Source organism: Anomaloglossus baeobatrachus, chromosome 3 (assembly GCF_048569485.1).
Source record: "Anomaloglossus baeobatrachus isolate aAnoBae1 chromosome 3, aAnoBae1.hap1, whole genome shotgun sequence".
Lineage (NCBI taxonomy): Eukaryota > Metazoa > Chordata > Amphibia > Anura > Aromobatidae > Anomaloglossus > Anomaloglossus baeobatrachus.
The window spans coordinates 188,743,174-188,765,212 of record NC_134355.1 but is presented as its reverse complement, the minus strand read 5'-3'; positions in this window follow the sequence as shown (position 1 = coordinate 188,765,212).

The following is a 22,039-nucleotide window of genomic DNA, read 5'->3' as shown; positions in this document are numbered from 1 at the left end:
GACGTCGTTGTCGCTGTCGCTTAGTGTGACACCAGCTTAACTCTTAAGGCTAACTACCTACTTCTTCCATCCTCCTCCTGCTGCTTGATCCCTAGTTTCACTCAATGCTATGTCTATAACTGGCCCTGTACTACATCTCCTGCCGAACACAGCATGAGGGACCAGTACATTCTATACACAGTATTTACAACATATAAACACATACACTGTGTGCAGAATTATTAGGCAAATTAGTATTTTGATCACATGATAATTTTTATACTTGTCCTACTCCAAGCTGTATAGGCTTGAGAGCCAACTACCAATTAAGTAAATCAGGTGATGTGCATCTTTGTAATGAGGAGGGGTGTGGTGTAACGACATCAACATCCTATATGAGGTGTGCTTAATTATTAGGCAACTTCCTTTCCGTTGGCAAAATGGGTCAGAAGAGAGATTTGACTTGCTCTGAAAAGTCCAAAATTGTGAGATGTCCTGCAGAGGGATGCAGCAGTCTTGAAATTGCCAAACATTTGAAGCGTGATCACCGAACAATCAAGCATTTCATGGCAAATAGCCAACAGGGTCGCAAGAAGCGTGCTTGGCAAAAAAAGGTGCAAAATAACTGCCCACGAATTGAGGAAAATCAAGCGTGAAGCTGCAAGGTGCCATTTGCCACAAGTTTGGCCATGTTTCAGAGCTGCAACGTTACTGGAGTACCAAAAAGCACAACGTGTGCCATAATCCGGGACATGGCCAAGGTAAGGAAGGCTGAGAAACGACCACCTTTGAACAAGAAACATAAGATAAAACGTCAAGACTGGGCCAAGAAATATCTTAAGACTGATTTGTCAAAGGTTTTATGGACTGATGAAATGAGAGTGACTCTTGATGGGCTAGATGAATGGATTAGTAAAGGGCAGAGAGCTCCACTCCGACTCAGATGCCAGCAAGGTGGAGGTGGGGTACTGGTATGGGCTAGTTTCGTCAAAGATAAACTTGTGGGACCTTTTCGGGTTGAGGATGGAGTGAAGCTCAACTCCCAGACCTACTGCCAGTTTCTGGAAGACCATTTCTTCAAGCAGTGGTACAGGAAGAAGTCGGTGTCGTTCAACAAAAACATGATTTTCATGCAGGACAATGCTCCATCACATGCATCCAACTACTCCACAGCGTGGCTGGCCAGTAAAGGTCTAAAAGATGAAAAAATAATGACATGGCCCCCTTGTTGACCTGATCCGAACTCCATAGAGAACCTGTGGTCCTTCATAAAATGGAAGATCTACAGGGAGTGAAAACAGTACACCTCTCGGAACAGTGGCTGGAGACTGTGGTGGCTGCTGCACGCAATGTTGATCGTAAACAGATCAAGCAACTGACAGAATCTATGGATGGTAGACTGTTGAGTGTCATCATAAATAAAGGTGGCTATATTGGTCACTAATTTTTTGGTGTTTTGTTTTTGCATGTCAGAAATTTTTATTTCTAAATTTTGTGCAGTTATATTGGTTCACCTGGTGAAAATAAACAAGTGAGATGGGAATATATTTGGTTTTTATGAAGTTGCCTAATAATTCTGCACAGTAATAGTTACCTGCACAAACACATATCCTCCTAAGATAGCCAAATCTAAAAAAAACACTCCAACTTCCAAAAATATTAAGCTTTGATATTTATGAGTCTTTTGGGTTGATTGAGAACATAGTTGTTGATCAATAATAAAAATAAAATAAAATCCTCTAAAATACAATTTGCCTAATAATTTTGCACACAGTGTACACTTCCTCACTATCTAATCTATACCAGTGGTGACCGCTAGATGGAGCCGAACGACGCATCCGTTCGGCTCTGCTACATCCTACCTCTACCTTTACACCTACAATACACATTTGTGTATTGTAGGTGTAAACACAGTCTTCGTAGGAGAAGGCACTCCTGCCTCCTACAGATATTCAGCAAATTAGAGTTAAAAGATCGGTTCGGTACCCAAACCCTATAGAAGTCAATGGGGACCCCAACGTTTGTGCTGTAAAATGGTCATAGTAAGGGCTAGGAAGTTTCAAAAGGAAGTAAAATTGAGGTAAGAACAGGACAATTGCCCTGTAAACAAATGTGGATAAGGAAATATCTTATAGGAGTTCTGGCACCATAGCAATCATGATTAAATAGGAAGTAAATTAATAAAATAATTTTAAGAGTGCCTTCACAGAGATTGCTTTCAGATTTCCCCCATAGAGCCAAAATTTTAAGAATTCCAAGTGGAGGTTGAGGTGGACGTGGTGGTATAGGTGGAAAACGCGGAGGAGGTAGTCAACATTGGTTTTTTTTTTGTTTCTGTTTTTTATTTGGGGAGACCCCAAAACAATGGGAATATTAAATGAAATGAACAAAGTGCAGTGGAGTATAACACTGGGTAGGTGCAGCTGGTATACTTTTCTAGTCAGCCAAAAGGTATGGACAAGCCCTGTGGGATCCACGGCTGGTTCATTTTAATGAATGTGAGCTTGCCCATGTTGGCTGTTAACAGGCAGATGACCTGTCTGTGATCACACCCCCTGCCGTGCTAAACTCATTCCAGTACACTTGCCACAGGGCAGGCCAGCACCTCCAAGGCGTAAGAGGCAAGCTCAGGCTATGTGTCCAATTTGGAGACAAAAATGTTAAATAAGGCAGACACATCACTCAGTACGTGGAGAGCTGTGGACACATACTCTTCCACCATGTTGTATAAACGCTGCTAATATGGACTGTATCAGATGGAGGTACTGAATGTTGTGGCATGCTGAGGAAGTTTTTACACATTTTGGCTAGGCTAACACTTCCTTCCGAGATGGTGCCGGTGCCCCAGCTGTGTTGGCTACTTCCTCCTCCTCTGCCTTGTGCTTCCACTGAGCCCCCGCTATCAGGAGGGAATGCCGTCAGTAGTGTGTTTACCAGCGTGCGCTTGTATTCCCACATTTATCTATCACGTTTCACAACGGAAGTAAGAATGGCATATTGTCCTTGTAGCAGGGATCCAGCAGGGTGTCCACCCAGTAATCCGCACTGGTGACAATCCAGGCAGTTGTTGCGTAGACACTGCAGCATATATTCATCCGTGTGTGCCAGGCTGCCCAGAGGCAATGACAAGATGTCCTCAGCAGGAGGTGTATCATCTGAGTCCTCTGTATCCCCCTAACCACGCTCACAAATGCACATGAGCTCCTATGGGTCCCACCCTGCTGTAAATCAAATTCCTCATTCATCAAAACTGGCCCTTGACTGGACAGTGGTCTACCTGGCCACTGTTGGTACAGGAACCCACCCTCCAAGCCATGTGTGGATGACTGGCCAGATAATCATGTGAATGGCCTCTGTTTCTCCTCCTTTTCCTCCTGTGTCATCCATCAATCATCATCGCCTGAAGCATTTTTTCAAGGAGAAATAGAAATAGGATAATAATGCTATTGATGAAGTAATCAAGGTAGACCATGTTCATGGAGTACTTGAAGCAGCGCAACACGGCACACTTGTCCCGCATGGAGGTCCACTCAGTTGTGAAGTGGTGTTCACAGAGGGACACACCCATGTGTGCTGCAGCTGAAACTCCACTATCACTTGCTGCTGCTCACACAGTCTCTCCAGCATATGCAAGGTGGACTTCCACCTTGTGGGTACGTTGTATGTGAGGCAATGAGCGGAAAAGCAGAGGTTATGCTCAGGGGCGGACTGGGGTGTCTGGGGCCCACCAGGGGAATTGACTCCAGGGGCCCACCCTACAGCTAAATATAAACACCCATTAGCGTTATCCCCATTATTGTGTTGCTTTGACTGTATACACAGGCGGCTCCTGCACATCTATATTGTGCACCATAACTGGGATGTTCAATTATAGTTGTTTGCAGTAATGGGGTCTTTGGTGAAAACAAGTTATCACTGATCCACAGGGTAGGTTGGTGATAACTTATTGATCGGTGGAACCAGACCAGTGGAAACCGCACCGATAGGAAGATTGGAGAACTTTTTGCAGCGGCAGGTGGAGTGTGTGACCGCTGATCCATTCATCCTCTGTGGGGTGGGGTGTGTGACCGCAGCTCCATTCATCCTCTGTGGGGTGGCATGTGTGACCGCAGCTCCATTCATCCTCTGTGGGGTGGCATGTGTGACCGCAGCTCCATTCATCCTCTGTTGAGCAGCCACATAACAAGCCCAGCGCTCGCAGCCACTGAGGGAATGAATGGATCAGGGGTCGAGTCGGACACGAGCTCCAGTGTAATGGGGGATAAAAGTTGCACGATCGGTGCAGGTCCCAGCAATCGGTCCCCACTGATGAATAAGTTATCACTTATCTTTAGGCCACATTCACACTTTCAGTATTTGGTCAGTATCATACATCAGTATTTGTAGCCAAATTCAGGAGTGGGTGATAAATACAGAAGTGATGCTCGTGTTTCTATTACACTTTTTCTGATTTTACCGCTCCTGGTTTTGGCTTCAAATACTGAGGTAAAAAACTCACTGAATACTCAACATGTGCACGTGGCCTTAGTAAAGGAGATTACTTGTTTTCACTGGAGAACCTCTGTAAGTGCATATTTACTGTAGTGCTATAGTCACAGGACAGGGAGGGGTTAAATGTTTAAGTATTTAATTTCTACTGGAAATAATCTCCCCTTTATAGAGAGAAAAAGTAACCTCCATACACAACACAATCCACTATACCAAAACCAATAATACAAAGGGGAAATACCGCCACACCGTGACCAGACAACATATTACCACCACATAGAGACCGAATACAACTACATACAAGGGAGAAATACCATCACACCGTGACCAGACAACATATTACCACCAAACAGTGACCAAATACAGCCACATACAAGGGAGAAATACCACCACACCGTGACCAGACTACAAAGTGACCGAATAATACCACATACAAGGGAGAAATACCGCGACATTATGACCAGATAACAAACTACCAACACATAGTGATCAAAAGCAACCACATACTAGAGAGTAATACCACAACATCATAATTAGACCACACAGTAACTGAATATTACCACATACAAGGGAGAAATACCGCAACATTATAACACCACATAATGACCGACTATAACTAAATACAAGAAAGTAATACCGCCACACCATAATCAGACCACATAGTGACCGAATACAACCACATACAAGGGAGAAATACCGTGACACTATTACCACACCACATAATGACCAAATAATACCACACACGAGACAAATATCAGTACAACATGACCAGACGACATATTACTACCACACAAGGACAAATAATACTATAATAATGATCATGAATAAAAACTACAATGCTAATAACAATAATATTATCATCAGTGTCATAATGCACATGAGCTCTGTATATAGTGTATAGGTAATTCAGTGCTCACCAGTGACATTATACACAGGAGTTCTGTTTACAGTGTACAGTGTGTGTGTGTACATGTAATACACTGACTTACCAGTGACGTCTCTAGCTGACTTTATTCATCTTCACATTTTTTCTTCATCCGGCGCTGACCGTCATCACTTCTTCCTGCCATAACGCGACTCTGCAGAAAATAACAGTCACCTATAGCCGATCACTCCCAGAGCACATTCCTCACTATTTCCCCAATTTCTACACCACGTCAGACTCTTGTTCCCCCATTGGAGACAGTATCCTCAAAATTAACTTATTTCATCAGTAATAATGTCCCCTAATTTACCCCTACAGTAATTATGCCCCACGTGCCACTGTCGCGGGCGGGGAGGAGGGTGTCAGCACACTATGCTCACCCCCTTCTGCTCGGGTCCGGCGGCCGCTGCTCAGTGGTGGCTCGAGCTGTAGGCCGGATCCCGGGGGTTCTCGAGCGGCACTCCTCGCCCGTGAGTGAAAGGGATTGGTTGGGTGTGGGGATTGTTTATTGTCCGTGACGCCACCCACGGTTGTGGTGATTTCACCACCGCTGCTCAATACGGGGATCCCGGGGATGGTGATGCGGAGCAGCCAGTTGTTGTGTTGCCCCTCCGTGGGTAGGGGTTGGTGATCCCGGGGCCCGGTGATGGCTTGGGGGGTGCAGGGCCTGGTGGGCGCAGGGACGCGGGGGCAGCGCTGTGCCTTGCGGCACTGTGGTACTCACTCAGCCTGAGACGTTGACACAGTTTTTACGGTAAACCAGATGGCTGGTAAGACGGTCCCACGGACGGCTGCACTTGCTCTCCCGGTAGGTGACGGTGATGTCCCTTTTCCTAGCACCTTGGTGTACTTGTTGGTTGCGATGGGTCCCCACCGGTAACCCGCTCCCCGGCTTCAAGCTGGACCGGAGGAGCTCTACTCTTTGCCCGCAGGCGCTGGCCCTAAGAAACTGGTGCCTTGGCGGTGGCGGTGTCTCTCTTACACTGGCTGGGCTGTTGCCTTCAATCGGGACTTGGTTGTTGGGGGATCTACGTCCCCTTCACTGACGGATTCGGCAAATTATGGCGACTCCAAGCCTTGCCGGGGTCCGAGAGGCCCCTGCCCTGGTGCTGACTGTCCTTCGGAACACTGCTCCAGACCGCCGGGCACACAGCCTACGGGGTCCTTCCAGGAACTTCCAAACGGTCCCCCTCCAGACAGTCACCGCCGTTGCTGACCTTGCTGACCTGCCCTGCACTCAGCTGGACTCTTCAGGCTTTGCACACTCTTTCTGTTCTGTCACCACTCTTGCTTTCCTCCTTTACTACTTTTCTTTCTTCACTTTCGCTTAGCTGTTTACTTTAGCCCTGTCTGGGCTACTCCTCCACTCCTTCCACTTCCTCCTCCCTGACTAGACTCTGTTGTTTACTCAAGCTCGTCCCTGAGCTGACTGCCTGGTTTCTCCCGCCTCCAGAGCTGTGATCTCCTCGGTGGGCGGAGCCAACCGCCTGGCCCACCCCCTGGTGTGAATCATCAGCCTCTGGAGGAAGGCAACAAGGATTTTTGGTTAGCTTAGATGTTCCTACCTGGGATGTAGGGTGTGGTGGTGTGTGACCTGTGTCCCCTGGCTTGCCCAGGGCGACACATTCCCCCTTAGCAAAATGCAGACCGTCCGCGGGCTGCCGTCCAACACCGGTTTTATTTTTTTTCTGTAAAAGATAACATGGTAAAATAATAACATATGTACATTTTTAATAACTCTTCCCTTAACGGGAGGCACATTTCTTTAACGTTGCAAACGGTTTACGGTTACGGTTTCCGCTCTCTCCCACCCAAGCAACCTGGCCCTGATGCTGCCCCTAAAACCCAGGCAGCACCCCTTGACCCACAGTCCAACACACGGTACCCGAGCGGGATCTGTCCTTCCCTCCAGAGGGTAGCCACCGGTTCCTTGGGTGGCTGGGCCCCAGCCTGCTCTGCTGAGGGCCCTCCCTCCAACCTGCCTCTCCGGAGGCGGCATTGCGGAAACGGTAACGGCAAACAACATATTTACAAGCCACTTAACGTTTGTGGGTGCCCTGCAAGTTCATGGGCTTGTCCATGGATAGTTCCCATGCAAAACTTTTAAACGGTCCCCACGGGGACAACGGTGCCGGCTCCTGCCGGTTGCAAATCACAAAGCAAATCAGGTTAAACTTCGGTAATCATCTTTTTCTTATCATTGGCAGAACTTTCAAACTTTTAAACAAACAAACACTCTTTACATTCCCTGACCCCTTATACTCACAGAACGGTCTCTCTGTACCTAAGTGGAGGTCTACCTAGGTTGGAACGGGTGGACCTTCGGGGACCGGTGTCAGTGGTGCTAGACAGTGGGGTAGAGGGAACAATCGGCTCCTCCTCCCGGCTATAGTGTGGGGCAGGCGGAGGCGTAGGGGAGCTGGGTACAGGTTCATCCCTGGGCACTGGCACTGGTTCTGGCTCACGGTTAACCGCTTCCACTACTTCTTCATCCACGGGTTGTGGGAACAGTATCACTGGAAGAATCACCGCGCCGTTCTGTGTAGGCCAGTTTGCTGGGAAGTCACCCATTACCGTGTGGATTACCTCCGCTGCCTTCTCCGCTGGTGGAGGAACCGGTACTTCAGCCTCTGCCTTCAACGCTGGGGGGGCACCTTTTTAGATGGTCCCGGGAAACTGTGGCCAGGGTGCCCCCTTGGTCACGACTGATCTGGTAGGCCTTCCCATCTTCCCATTCTGTGGGTTGTATGACGTAAGGGACTTGCTCCCACTGATCATCCAGCTTGTGGGCCTTCCTCTTCCGTTTCAACACTACATCTCCTGGCTGGAAAGGACCCGCGGACGCCTTCTGATTGAACCGGTGCTCCTGCTGTTCTCGACTTCGACTGAGGTTTTTCTCCACATACTCCTGGATTTGCCGGTATTGTGCTCTCCTCCGACTTTCCCACTCCGCCGTCGAAGGGAGTGCTTCTGGGGCCTCCAACCCCATCTCCAGGTCCACCGGCAGGCGGCCAGGCCGAGCCCTCATCAGATACGCTGGGGTGCACTTCGTCGAGCTAGAGGGGATATTATTGTACATGTTGACCAAGTCGGGTAACTTTTCCGGCCACAGGTTCCGTTCTTCCAGCGGTAGCGTCTTGAGAAGCCCCAGGACCAAGTGGTTCATCTTCTCGCATATGCCGTTGGTTTGGGCGTGGTACGGAGTGGTCCGGATTTTCTTGCAGCCGTACAACTGGCAGAATTCGTGGAACACCTCTGCTTCAAAGGCCGGGCCTTGGTCAGTCAGCACCTTTTCGGGGTACCCATGAGGTCAGCAAAAATAAGCCTGGAACGCTCGAGCAGCAGTTCGACCAGTCAGGTCCTTAACGGGGACTACCACCATAAATCTTGAGTAGTGGTCTACAATGGTCAATGCGTAGGTGTACCCACTTCGGCTAGGGGTGAGCTTGACATGGTCTAGGGCGACCAACTCCAGCGGCTGATGGGTGACTATTGGATGTAAGGGTGCCCTATGGCTAGTCTCGTCCTTTCTCCTCAGCGTACAAGGACCGCACTCTCGGCACCAGGCTTCCACTGATTCACGCATCCCACTCCAATAGAACCGCTCCCTCAACAGCATCTCCAGCTTCTTCCACCCGAAGTGGCCAGCACCATCATGGTATGCCCGCAGGACAGTAGCGACGTCAGCTTGAGGAATGACCAACTGGCATATTTTCTCATGGGTCTTCGGGTTGATCAGCTCACGGTACAGCCTCCCTTGGTGTAGGTAAAGCCATTTCCGTTCCATCCACAAGCGTTGGGCTTCGGCTGGGGCGGCAGGGTCTATTCCCGTAGCACCTTGTTCCACCAGAGTCTTGACAAGGCGAACAGCCGGCGCTTGGTCCTGAGCTTCCTGCCACTCTTGACTGGGCCGTGGGTCCAGATCCACTCGTTGCTGATGTACTTGTACCCTCTCAGTAGGCGGCTGGTGAAACGCAGGCAACTCAATCTCCTCGAGGTCGTCGTCCTCGCACCCTTCTTCTGACAAATGGGGCATTCGGGAGAGTGCATCCGCATTTATGTTGACGCGACCGGCTCGGTACTTTATGGTGAAATCATAGTTGGCTAGCCGGGCTACCCACCGCTGCTCCAACGCGCCCAACTTGGCCGTGTTCAGGTGAGTCAGCGGATTGTTGTCCATAAACGCGGTGAATGTTGCTGCCGCCAAGTAGTGGCGGAACCGCTCCGTGATAGCCCACACCAACGCCAATAGCTCGAGCTTGAAGGAGCTATAGTTCTCAGGGTTCCTTTCAGTCGGCCGGAGTTTTCGGCTAGCATAGGCAATCACCTTCTCCCTTCCATCCTGGACCTGGGATAGGACCGCTCCTAGCCCCACGTTACTAGCGTCCGTGTGGAGGATGAACGGGCGCCCATAATCAGGGTACGCCAGGACCTCTTCTCCGGTCAAGGCCGCCTTCAACTGACAAAAGGACTCTTCATGCTTGTCCTCCCACGACAGTGGGGCTCCAATGGGTCTACCACCTTTGGTCTGTCCCACGAGGAGGTCGTGCATGGGGGAAGCCATCTTCGTATACCCCTTTATGAAGCGCCGATAGTACCCCACCAGACCCAGAAACTGCCTTACTTCCCTTACTGTAGTTGGTCTCGGCCAGCTCTGGATGGCAGTAATCTTCTCAGGGTCGGGGGCGACACCATCCGCACTCACCACATGCCATAGATACTGCACCCTGGGTTTCAGCAGGTGGCATTTAGAGGGCTTCAATTTCATCCCGTACTTGGCAAGGGACGCGAACACCTCGGCCAGGTGCTCCAGATGGGCCTCATACGTCTGGGAATAAACAATCACATCATCCAAGTACAGCAGGACGGTCTCGAAGTTTAAATGTCCCAGACAGCACTCCATCAGCCGTTGGAAGGTTCCGGGGGCATTGCACAGCCCAAACGGCATGCTATTGAATTCGCAAAGCCCCATCGGGGTGGTAAAGGCGGTCTTCTCCCGGTCCTCTGGGGCCACGGCCACTTGCCAGTATCCGCTGGTGAGGTCAAGGGTCGAGAAGTAGTTTGCAGTTCTCAGTGCAGCCAAAGACTCTTCAATACGAGGTAATGGATAGGCGTCTTTATGGGTTATCTGGTTGATCTTCCGGTAGTCCACACACATCCGCATGGTACCATCCTTCTTCTTGACCAGTACCAACGGAGCGGCCCAGGGACTACAGCTGTCCCGAATAACCCCTGCCTCCTTCATATTCCTCAACATATCCTTGGCACACTGGTAATGTGCAGGGGGAATAGGTCTATACCTCTCTTTGATAGGGGGATGTTCACCGGTGGGGATGTGGTGTTGGACCCCCTTGATCTGCCCAAAGTCTAGGGGGTGCTTACTAAAAACCTGTTCGTACTCCTGCACCACCCTGTATACCCCTGCCCTGTGATGTGTAGGGGTATCATCAGTGCCTACATGTAGCTGTTGATGCCACTCCTTTGTCTCCCCCTGGGGTGGGGAAGTGCCGGTGGTAGGTGGGAGTGTGGATGGACTGGCTTCATGGATAGTGTGAGGGTCCAGGGTGAGCAGCTTGGCAATGGTGGCATACCGGGGAAGCCTGACTTCTTCCTCTCCACAGTTCAGCACTCTCACAGGCACTCTCCCTTTCTTCACATCCACCACCCCTCGGGCGGCCATTACAGTGGGCCAGTGCTCGGAAGGCATGGGCTCCATCATCGCAGGGTAGTCACGCCCCTGAGGCCCTACTGCTGCCCTACACCAGATCATCATCTCACTCCTAGGGGGCACAGTCAATGGAGCAACATCCATCACTCTCACTCCACCAATCTCCCCTCCTGTTGAGCTTACATGCTGGCGGTACATCAGGGCTCGGATCTCACGCTGCACAGCCCTCTGCCGGCTCCCTGCCGCTGTGGCGGCTAGCTGTTGTAATAGGGTTAACACATCAGCCATGCAGTGCTCCATCACATTGGTTCCCAGCACTATTTTCGGGTTATGATCACTGGGCTCATTCATGATCACAATCATACCCTGGTGTTGCAGTTCGGCTTGCCCCACTGTCATAGCCACTTGTTTATACCCCACCTGGGTCAATGGGAGTCCATTAGCGGCAATCAATGTTATACTATTGTCTGGGGGCGCCAGTTCGTCTACGGCCCAATACCGCTGGTACAACGTGTACGGTATAGAAGTTACCTGTGATCCAGTGTCCAAGAGAGCCATCACTGATATGCCGTCCACAGCCACGGGGATGATAGGGCGGGCCCCGATATATCGGTCCCGCCAGTCCGGGGGGCCACAATGTTCTACTCCTGAGGATTGGCCCGGGGCCCCAGGGGTTGCTCGTTTAACGGGCACTGTCGGTAGTAATGACCCGGCTTACGGCACTTGTAGCAGATTGGGGGTCTGCTCCGCGGGTTGTTAGCACTTTTCCGCTGCATCCAGGGAACATCCTTGGGACTGTCAGCAAGCTGTATCTGCGCCGGAGGCTGAGGTCTGGTCAGAAGTTGTAGTGCAGCCAGGATTTTGGCAAGGTCTCCGTCCATGCGACGGACCTGGGCTGCCAGTTCTTCCACTGTGCTGCTCGGGGCTGCAGGTGTTGGAGAGGTTGATTTGGCTGAGGCCGCCACAACGGGAGCCGTCTCGACGGGCCACGGGGCGGGTTCCAGAACTTCGGTTGCTGGGGGCTGTAGTGCTTTAATGGCCCGCTCCTTTAACACAGCAAAGTCCACATCAGGGTGTTCCAGGGCCCACAGCCGGAGTTGTTTACGATCCTCAGGGGACCTCATCCCCTGCGCAAATTGCTCCACTAACATCTTGTTGCTATCCGCCTCATTAATAGGGTTCACCCGCTTCAGCGTGCGGAGGGCGGTCTGCAGACGTAGAGCATAGTCCCGAATGCTATCCCCAGCTCGTTGCCGGCACTGGTAAAACTGCATCCTCAGCTCAGCTTCAGTCCGGGTCTCGAAGGCAGTCTGTAGCTTCTCAAAGATGGTGGCTACAGAGAGCCGGTCCCCCTTGGCCCAGGTCTCCGCTTCCTGCTCCGCCGCACCGGTTAACTGGCCTAGCACTATCGCTGCACGTTGCTTATCAGTCAGGGGGTACAGCTCTAGCAACGGGTTAAGCTTTTTCCGGAAGGCCTGTAGGGCATCCGGTTTCCCGTCATACTGCGGTAGCCAGGCAGCTCCGGGCGCATAGGGCAAGGAGAACGGCATGACCTGAGCGAGCGTGGGGGCCGCGGCACCTCCCGCCGGTACGGCCGGGACCTGGGCAGGTCCATTCCCATCCGCGGGTGCCGCTGCGGCTGCGACCACCGCTCCTCCAGCGGCTCCGTCGGGCGCAGACATCTTGTTTCCGTCCCCCTTAGCTCTTTCCGGCCCCTCCTCTCTCGGGGCGGGGTTTTGGCCTTCGCGCCTCTACTGCTCGAGAAGACGCTCGAGCGGGAACTTTTCGCGCCAAAGATGGCGGCTTCTGAAATTTTTCTGCCGGATACCTCCGGCGGTAACAAGGCGCACCTCTACCAAACGGCAGAGTGGTAAGATCCTGTTTGTGACGCCAAGTTGTCGCGGGCGGGGAGGAGGGTGTCAGCACACTACGCTCACCCCTTCTGCCCGGGTCCGGCGGTTGCTGCTCAGTGGTGGCTCGAGCGGTGGGCCGGATCCCGGGGGTTTCTCGAGCGGCACTCCTCGCCCGTGAGTGAAAGGGATTGGTTGGGTGTGGGGATTGTTTATTGTCCGTGACGCCACCCACGGTTGTGGTGATTTCACCACCGCTGCTCAATACGGGGATCCCGGGGATGGTGATGCGGAGCAGCCAGTTGTTGTGTTGCCCCTCCGTGGGTAGGGGTTGGTGATCCCGGGGCCCGGTGATGGCTTGGGGGGTGCAGGGCCTGGTGGGCGCAGGGACGCGGGGGCAGCGCTGTGCCTTGCGGCACTGTGGTACTCACTCAGCCTGAAACGTTGACACAGTTTTTACGGTAAACCAGACAGCTGGTAAGACGGTCCCACGGACGGCTGCACTTGCTCTCCCGGTAGGTGACGGTGATGTCCCTTTTCCTAGCACCTTGGTGTACTTGTTGGTTGCGATGGGTCCCCACCGGTAACCCGCTCCCCGGCTTCAAGCTGGACCGGAGGAGCTCTACTCTTTGCCCGCAGGCGCTGGCCCTAAGAAACTGGTGCCTTGGCGGTGGCGGTGTCTCTCTTACACTGGCTGGGCTGTTGCCTTCAATCGGGACTTGGTTGTTGGGGGATCTACGTCCCCTTCACTGACGGATTCGGCAAATTATGGCGACTCCAAGCCTTGCCGGGGTCCGAGAGGCCCCTGCCTTGGTGCTGACTGTCCTTCGGAACACTGCTCCAGACCGTCGGGCACACAGCCTACGGGGTCCTTCCAGGAACTTCCAAACGGTCCTCCTCCAGACAGTCACCGCCGTTGCTGACCTTGCTGACCTGCCCTGCACTCAGCTGGACTCTTCAGGCTTTGCACACTCTTTCTGTTCTGTCACCACTCTTGCTTTCCTCCTTTACTACTTTTCTTTCTTCACTTTCGCTTAGCTGTTTACTTTAGCCCTGTCTGGGCTACTCCTCCACTCCTTCCACTTCCTCCTCCCTGACTAGACTCTGTTGTTTACTCAAGCTCGTCCCTGAGCTGACTGCCTGGTTTCTCCCGCCTCCAGAGCTGTGATCTCCTCGGTGGGCGGAGCCAACCGCCTGGCCCACCCCCTGGTGTGAATCATCAGCCTCTGGAGGAAGGCAACAAGGATTTTTGGTTAGCTTAGATGTTCCTACCTGGGATGTAGGGTGTGGTGGTGTGTGACCTGTGTCCCCTGGCTTGCCCAGGGCGACACACCACCATAAACTAATAATGTACATCCCTCATTCTGGCCCCTTTTATTTAATAATATCTGGGGGAACAAGGGGAATCAGAAGGGGCTGTTAATTGCTTCCTGCACAAAATATCCCCCCCACACACTGCTCCTCTCCAAGATAGCCCCACAAAGTGCCCCTTTCCAAAATGTCCCCCAAAAATTTGCCCTTTCTATAATATCTCCCCCAATTGCATCCCTGTATAAATTCCCCCCTCCTCATTATACTATGCTGCCTTCCACAATCTTTGATGCCTCATAATGTCCCCCATTTCCCTATATTGTCCCTATTTCTTTCATAACGTCCCCCACTGACCTATAATGCCCCAATTTGCTTCATAATGGCCCCAATTACCCTATAATGTCCCCCACTGCCTTATAATGTCCCCCACTGCCTTATAGTGTCCCCCACTGCTCTATAATGTCCCCCACTGCCTAATAGTGTACCCCACTGACTAATAATGTACCTCACTGCCTAATAGTGTCCCCCACTGCTCCTTAATGTCCCCCACTGCCCTATTATGTCCCCCACTGCCCTATTATGTCCTTCACTGCCCTATTATGTCCCCCACTGCCCTATTATGTCCCCACTGCCCTATTATGTCCCCCACTGCCTTATAGTGTCCCCCACTGCCTTATAGTGTCCCCCACTGCCTTATAATGTCCCCACTGCCTTATAATGTCCCCACTGTCCTATAATGTCCCCACTGCCCTATTATGTTCCCCACTGCATTATAATGTTTCCCACTGCCCTCTAATGTCCCCCACTGCCCTATTATGTCCCCCACTGACCCATAGTATGCTCCATAAAGTCCACCACCGCTTCTTAATGCCCCTTGTAAAATAACACTGCTCCTCCCCCACCCGCAGCCCCTCATATAAAAGTACATCTTCGGCTCCTCTGGAGCGCTTACCTGTGCCTGCGCGTCTTCCTCTTCATCCCTGCAGCTGCGGCCCGGCGATGATGATGTCGGTGCAGGACTGAGGCGCGCTCCTCTGCCTCAGTCCTGTCGCGTCCTCCTCCTCTGCAGCCCCGGCCCCTGTGTTGATGTCCCGTCGTGGTGCGGGGCTGAGCAGCGCTGCTCTGCCTCCTGTCACCGGCCGCACTGTACAAATGTATGCGCGCCTGAAAGACACGCATACATCTGAATACCGGCACGGATGGAGGAGCGGCAGATGGAGGAGCGGCGGAGGATGGGAGAGGGCGCAGCAGATGGGGGAGCGGCGGAGGATGGGAGAGGGCGCAGCGGATGCAGGCGCGGCGGAGGATGGGGGAGGGCGCAGCGGATGGGAGAGGGCAGCGGCGGATGGAGGAGCGGCAGAGGATGAGAGAGGGCGCAGCGGATGGGAGAGGGCAGCGGTGGATGGAGGAGCGGCGGAGGATGGGAGAAGGCGCAGCGGATGGGAGAGGGCAGCGGCGGATGGAGGAGCAGCGGAGGATGGGAGAAGGCGCAGCGGATGCAGGAGCGGCGGAGGATGGGAGAAGGCGCAGCAGATGCAGGAGCGGCGGAGAATAGGAGAAGGCACAGCAGATGCAGGAGCGGCGGAGGATGGGAGAGGGTGCAGCGGATGGGGGAGCGGCGTAGGATGGGAGAGGGCGCAGCGGATGCAGGCGCGGCGGAGGATGGGAGAGGGCGCAGCGGATGCAAGCACAGCGGAGGATGGGAGATGGCGCAGCGGATGGGAGAGGGCAGCGGCGGATGGAGGAGCGGCGGAGGATGGGAGAGGGCGCAGCGGATGGGAGAGGGCAGCGGCGGATGGAGGAGCGGCGGAGGATGGGAGAAGGCGCAGCGGATGCAGGAGCGGCGGAGGATGGGAGAAGGCGCAGCAGATGCAGGAGCGGCAGAGGATGGGAGAGGGTGCAGCGGATGGGGGAGCGGCGTAGGATGGGAGAGGGCGCAGCGGATGCAGGCGTGGCGGAGGATGGGAGAGGGCGCAGCGGATGCAAGCACAGCGGAGGATGGGAGATGGCGCAGCGGATGGGAGAGGGCAGCGGCGGATGGAGGAGCGGCGGAGGATGGGAGAGGGCGCAGCGGATGGGAGAGGGCAGCGGCGGATGGAGGAGCGGCGGAGGATGGGAGAAGGCGCAGCGGATGCAGGAGCGGCGGAGGATGGGAGAAGGCGCAGCAGATGCAGGAGCGGCGGAGAATGGGAGAAGGCACAGCAGATGCAGGAGCGGCGGAGGATGGGAGAGGGTGCAGCGGATGGGGGAGCGGCGGAGGATGGGAGAGGGCGCAGCGGATGCAGGCGCGGCGGAGGATGGGAGAGGGCGCAGCGGATGCAGGCACAGCGGAGGATGGGAGAGGGCGCAGCGGATGGGAGAGGGCAGTGGCGGATGGAGGAGCGGCGGAGTATGGGAGAGGGCGCAGCGGATGGGAGAGGGCAGCGGCGGATGGAGGAGCGGCGGAGGATGGGAGAAGGCGCAGCGGATGCAGGAGCGGCGAAGGTTGGGAGAAGGCGCAGCAGATGCTGGAGCGGCGGAGAATGGGAGAAGGCGCAGCAGATGCAGGAGCGGCGGAGGATGGGAGAAGGCGCAGCAGATGCAGGAGCGGCGGAGAATGGGAGAAGGCGCAGCAGATGCAGGAGCGGCAGAGGATGGGAGAGGGTGCAGCGGATGGGGGAGCGGCGGAGGATGGGAGAGGGCGCAGCGGATGCAGGCGCGGCGAAGGATGGGAGAGGGTGCAGCGGATGCAGGCACAGCGGAGGATGGGAGAGGGCGCAGCGGATGGGAGAGGGCAGCGGCGGATGGAGGAGCAGCGGAGGATGGGAGAAGGCGCAGCGGATGCAGGAGCGGCGGAGGATGGGAGAAGGCGCAGCAGATGCAGGAGCGGCGGAGAATGGGAGAAGGCGCAGCAGATGCAGGAGCGGCGGAGGATGGGAGAAGGCGCAGCAGATGCAGGAGCGGCGGAGGATGGGAGAGGGCGCAGCGGATGCAGGAGCGGCGGAGGATGGGAGAAGGCACAGCAGATGCAGGAGCGGCAAAGGATGGGAGAAGGCGCAGCGGATGCAGGAGCGGCGGAGGATGGGAGAGGGCGCAGCGGATGCAGGAGCGGCGGAGGATGGGAGAGGGCGCAGCAGATGCAGGAGCGGCGGAGGATGGGAGAGGGCGCAGCAGATGCAGGAGCAGTGGAGGATGGGAGAAGGCGCAGCGGATGCAGGAGCGGCGGAGGATGGGAGAGGGCGCAGCGGATGCAGGAGCGGCGGAGGATGGGAGAGGGCGCAGCAGGAGCGGCAGAGGATGGGAGAGGGCGCAACAGATGCAGGAGTGGCGGAGGATGGGAGAGGGCGCAGCAGATGCAGGAGCGGCGGAGGATGGGAGAGGGCACAGCAGATGCAGGAGCGGCGGAGCAGATGGGAGAGGGCAGAGGTAGATGGAGGAGCAGCGGAGGATGGGAGAGGGTGCAACGTATGCAGGTGCGGCGGAGTAAGGGGGAAGTGAAATTGGGGATAGCTACCTTACGGGATGGATCTAGGCAGCAGAATCGCAGCAGATGGAGGAGGCAGCAGATGGAGGAGGCAGCAGATGAAGAGGATGGGACAGAGTGGGCAGCAGGTTAGGGAGGGGGACAGCGGCAGATGGGAGAGAGCGTTGGCGAATGGAGGGGGGCCAGCAGATAGAAGAGGGTGGCGGCTGAAAGGCGGCGGCAGAAAGGGGGCAGTGGCGGTGGCGGCAGAAATGGGGCAGTGGTGGTGGCAGCGGCAGAAAGGGGGCAGTGGCGGCGGCAGAAAGAGGGCAGTGGCGGCGGCAGAAAGGGGGCAGCAGCGGCAGAATGGGGGGGCGGCGGCGGCTTTAACTTACTGATGGGGCACGCACAGTGATTGCTTTCCTTAGCTGCCTTCCACGGACAGAGTGAAGGTGAGGGGAGGGGTCACTGGCCCCAGATCCACGGTGATTGGAGAGACCGGCCTTGTGACCGATCTCTCCAATCAGAGCAGGGGGAGGGTGAAACAGAGGTCACCCAGCTCCAGCCAATGATCGGTGCTATAGCTGCACTGACCATGGCTGGATTTCAATGTTTCAACCATTTTCAAGGGCTAAACATTACAGTGGCTGTGATTGGCTGATGAACGCCGTTCAGCCAATCACAGCCTCCGTAGGTCCGGGGAGGAGACACCCCCCCTCCTGAGGTCCCCTCCTCCCCGAATCTAAGGTTTTTGCAAACCCATAGCAGCCACCGGGGCTCCGGGACCGCGATTTCACAATGACGCACTGGGTACGTCATGGGTCCTTAAGTACCAGGGAACCATGACGTACCCAGTACATCATGGTTACCAACATAAATTAATACAGAGAACCGGATCACAGGAGCCGTTTATTGCCGGTTCGAGGAACCGGCTGAATCCCACCTCTGGATGGGATGGTGGAGACGGCTGGAGCACTATCTGGGTACCCCTGGCCTGGGGCTGGCCCCCAGGCAGATGACTGGTAAGGTAAAAAGCCCCCGGCACCCCTCCCCGGGGCCCCTGCTTGCTCCCCTGGGCCCCCGCACCCCTTCCTGGGGCCCCTGTTCACTCCCCTGGGCCCCTGCTCGCCCCCTGGGGCCCCCGCCTTCTATACTCCTGTGCTGCTGCTCCTGCAGCCTGGCCTGGGGCGACGCCGGGTCCGTCCTCCGCAGCGCGATGCTGCCAGCACCTGCACAGGAAGGAAGCAGTCATCGCTCTGAGACTGCTTCCTCCTGCAGCGTCGCTGCGCAGAGAAGTCAGAGCGACAGTGACAGCAGGGAGATCGCTCTCCCTGCTTGCCGCTGCAGAGGGAATGGGATTGTCACTAATCATATCGGCAATGTGCCGATATGATTAGTGAAATTACCGGCCGGGGGGGCCTCTCACACATATCCATAGGGGCCCAGGGAGTATAGGGGGGCGGGGCCATCAATAGCAGGGGCCCACCGGGGGTTCTCCCGACCTCCTGGTGGGCCAGTCCGCCCCTGGTTATGCTGCAATGCAGACAGGCAAGCAGCAGAGTGAGAACGCCAAAAGCACGCACAGACGGCTTGCAGTTCCTACAGCAGCTCTGACATCTCGGGATAATTTTTCAGGAACCTCTCCACCACCAAATTCAGCACATGCGCCAGGCAAGTGATATGCTTTAAATTGGCTAGACCCAAAGCTGCTACGAGATTTTACCCGTTATCGCACCCGTTCATTGGCACCAACCACTCATCAGTCTGTTGTTTGATCTCCAGCTACAGTTCCTGTGCGGTGCAGAATTTCCCCCACAAACAGATGTGTTTCAGAACAGCCAGCTATCTTTTTCCTTTAGTTGTGCTGAAGTTGATCATGCAGGTGTTACTCTGACCAGATGAGGAGGGGGCAGTGACATGGAAATCGAAACATCCAGCAATCCTCGGTTGTGGTAGGACATGCACCAAAATGCTTTCTACCTCAGGCCCAGCCATCACTACATTTACCCAGTGGGCAGTTAGGGAGGTATAATGTCCATGGCCGTGCTTACTGGTCCACATATCAGCGGGTATGTTGACCTTGCCACTGATGGTGTTGTGTAGTTCACACCTGATTTTGCCCGGAACTTCTTTGTGCAGGCTAGGAATAGTTTGCCTGGAAAAGTAGTGGTGGCTGGGAACCACGTACTGTGGGACAGCCACTGCTATAAGTTTTTTAAAAGTGTTCAACACCACCAGCTGATATAGCAGCATTTCAAGGACCAAGAATTTGGAAATGCTGCCATTCAGGACCAGGGCCCATAGAAAGGTAGCAGGGTACTTCCATAGGATAGTGTGGAGATGCTCTGTGACACTGCTGATGATGGTGCTATCACACTATCTTTACGGGGAGCCAGGAGGCCTTGATAATTAAGAGATTTGTCAGAAAACCTTTAGTTTCCTTTCAGAATCAACATATTCCATGAGATACCATACTACAAAATACTCTCAGAAACGTTGGCCATTGATTGCAAACAATATTTATTTTGTACAACGAAAAAGCTATTTTCCTAACAAACTCATTTAAGACCACATTGCAAAAATAAGTACACCAAAATGAAAGTTTTAGACTACAAATTCTAATTAACAAGAACTCAACCACAGATGTCCAATAATTTATTAAACCAGTAACAGTTGACTATAAAAGCGTGTTGCTTAACAAAGAAAACCTCTTCCCACTTCATGTTGTCAGCAATGGCACCACATGGAAAAGAAATGTCACAAGGCCTGAGTAATAAAATAATTTTGTTACACAAGAAAGGTGAAGACTACAAGATGACCACTGTAGCACCAATGTCCCTGCACAGCTCTGCCACTCCCCAGTAGGGATGGCAACTCACTCATCACTGTGGCTGGACTGCACCGCCTTGTCTTGCTTCCCCGTGGTCCTCCATTTGTGTCTCTCCCACCTCCTGCTCCCATGGCCTCTGCACGATGCACAAGTCCCCTGGGAGCACGCCTAGGGCGTGCACACAGTCTCTCTTAAAAGGCCAGCCAGGGCACTAATTCTATGACTGAGAGGTACTTGATACTTAAAGCAACCTCCCACTAGGAGAGGTGTCGGAGCATCATGGTCATTTAGTTAGTCTATGTCCATCTAGCTAGCTAGTTTGTTAGGTCACTTTTGTCCACTGTCCGTTATCTGTGCTTGTCACCCTGCTGTACCTTCCTGGCCAGTCTGACTCAGTTGTTCCGGATGCACCTGCAAGCACTAGTGTCTCTGCCAGTCTGTCCTGCTGCACTGACTGTCTGTCTCATTCATCTCAGCCGCACCTGCCAGCACTAGAGACTCTGCCCGTATGTACCTGAGCCTGTCCCTGACCTGGGGGTCAGCTGCTAGAGTCCTGGACACTGCCCTGGGAGTGGTATCTGTCCTCTACTCTGTAGGCGCTTGATCAAGCTCCTCTCATGTCTGGATAAGCCCAGGTTCCCTCAGTGGTCCGCTCCAGCTGAGCGCCTCACCCTGGCAAGCATAACAACCAGCAAGGTTATTCAGTCAGAATACTATAGGAAAAGTGATACAAAAATGTAACAAAGATGGAATTGAAACCATCTCACAGAGATGTCCAGGCTGACAATGGTAGTAAGGAACTACACAGAAGCATCTTCTGATAAGAAGGGTTGAAGAAAAGTTGAAATGCAAGTTCACTGCAGTTAGGTTAAGAAGTAGAAAACCAAACTGCAGTGAATGTTTTCCATGACAATACAGTGTACACTGCAGAAGAATGTTATGCATGGATGTTGTTCACAAAGGTAGCCTCTCCTAAAGCTCATGGACAAAAGATCTCACAATTTGCCAGAGCCATGCTGAAAAATATGAAGACTACTGGGACTCTATACTCCGGATTGATGAGACCAAGATAAACTGTGGCTACAGTGAAATGTTGTGGTGGCAGTGTCCTTATCTGGGGCTGCATGAGTGCCTCTGGTGTTGGGGAGCTACGTCATTGATGGTATCATGAGTTCACAGATGTACGACTATATAGAACAGCTTTAACCTTTTCCTATCCAATAAAATCCTGTTCTACCCATTGAAATCCTATTATAATTGGGAAAAAATTGTCAAAACAGAATTTTGCAATATGAATGACTTTTGGAAAATAAATCAACAGGAAATCAATTTATTCACATGTGAATGATAAACAAGGCAGTGGCCCAACAAAGGAGTGTAACAGAACTTTTGGAATGTCCCCCCCGGGGGCACTCAGGATAGGAAAAGATTAAAGAGCTCCACGGCTCATTTTGGTAGGCAAAATGTCACAATTATCCAGTATTGCCATAGCGAGCAGACAGTAACTCATTTTGCTTCTCTCAAATCACTTTTTTTGAGAGAAGTC